The sequence below is a fragment of the Buceros rhinoceros genome, unplaced genomic scaffold (genome assembly GCF_000710305.1).
Source record: "Buceros rhinoceros silvestris isolate BGI_N320 unplaced genomic scaffold, ASM71030v1 scaffold6610, whole genome shotgun sequence".
In the NCBI taxonomy this organism is placed as follows: Eukaryota; Metazoa; Chordata; class Aves; order Bucerotiformes; family Bucerotidae; genus Buceros; species Buceros rhinoceros.
In genome coordinates this window covers 9,631-11,047 of record NW_010388924.1, presented here as the reverse complement: position 1 = coordinate 11,047, position 1,417 = coordinate 9,631, and the positions used below count along the sequence as shown (strand labels likewise).

At 59.7% G+C, this 1,417-nt stretch overlaps 1 protein-coding gene across 1 annotated transcript in view; it reads left to right on the top strand.

Moving 5' to 3' along the window:
• The window catches only part of LOC104489829 (ERI1 exoribonuclease 3), a gene marked incomplete at its 3' end in the record, with an annotated part of 65,762 nt that overhangs the window by 63,666 nt on the left and 679 nt on the right, over positions 1-1,417 (top strand). The gene's annotated exons all lie outside the window — the stretch shown is intronic.

Below are 1,417 nucleotides of genomic sequence, written 5' to 3'. Positions count from 1 at the left end.
GGGGCGGGAGTCGGAGCGAGGGGGGGGGAGGCCAGCCTGCAATCCGGGAGCTCAGAGCCTGCTTTGTCCCTGTGCCAGGACATCCTTGCTCCCTCCTCATCCCATGTGTCCTCCCCCGAAACATGTGGGGACACCCCTTCCCCAGGGATGTCCCTCACCACTGGCAACATCTGTCCTGGACCCCACTGGTGCTGGGCATGGGGACCTTCCAGTGCTGTGTCTGGGCTTGCTCTTTGGGATGGAGCCCAGGAGAGGGAGCCACGCATGGAGCTGATGCTGACATCACCCAGGGCCACCCAGGAAGTGGTGGCAGAGTCCCATCCTGGACCCTGACTCCTATCTTCCCCCTGCCCCATGGCTGGCCAGCCTGCATTCCAGCCACAGCAATGATGATGTCAGGGCGCGTTTGTTGAAAGCAAAGGAAACCTCTCTGTTGTGTACACAAAGTGTAATTTCAGTGAATTATGCATAGACTTAATTAGGAGTTTTAATTGCTAATCATCTCCCAACAGGATTAGCAATGCTGTCTATTAATTATCTGTGGAGCCCTCTGTTTTGCTAAGGGAGGAGTAACAAAGCAGCATGAATGGATACATAGGCCAGTAATAAATTAACTCCCCCAAGCTCTGTAGCTCCCAGGGGGCTGCCGGCAGCGGGGGCTGTGCGGGGGCCAGCCCTGCCCATGCCGGGCACAGCAGCAGGTAGCAGGGACAGAGGAATTTGCAACAGGTCCTGGTGGCAGGCAGGAGGGCGGCAGGCTGGTGGGAGGCACTGCTTAATCCTGCTCACCTAGTTTGGCCCCATTCTTGCTGCAGAGAGCATCTGCCCCAGCTCTGCAGCCCGCGGAGGGTGTCAGTGATGCCCTGCCATGCTGTGGCCGTGCTTAGCGGTGATCCCCACTGCAGGAGGGAGATAGGGGCTGCTGGAGTGACCTGATCTCATCTGGGGACAATGGCCCTCACGGCAGCAGAGATAGTGCCGGCGTGAGCTACGCTAAGCCCATGCGCCCTTTTTACTGTTCACAATGCGGCGCTGAGCTTAATTCCTGAAGATGAAGAAGATACGTGGCTGTCAGGCTGTAATTACAGCCGTGCGTGTGACACAGAGGCTTGGCTGCTTTCACGTTTGCGTTGTTGGCGTGGTGGGGGGTTGTGCTGCTCAGGCTCCCAGCTGCCTTGCTCCTGCCGCAAGCCCTGCCAGGGGGCATGGTGGGGATGGAGCAGGCTCCCTCTGGCCAAGCTGTGGGCTCTGTGCAGTGGGGTGAGCCGTGCTGGCTCCCAGTGGGGTTTCTCCCAGCGATGGAGAGCCCCAAGGCAAGTGGGGCTCTGGGGATGGAAAGGAGAGGGGAGGCTGGGAGGGCTGTGCTTGCTGCAGGGGAAGTGGACTGCCGGCCAGGCCAGCCTGGGCATGGGCACCC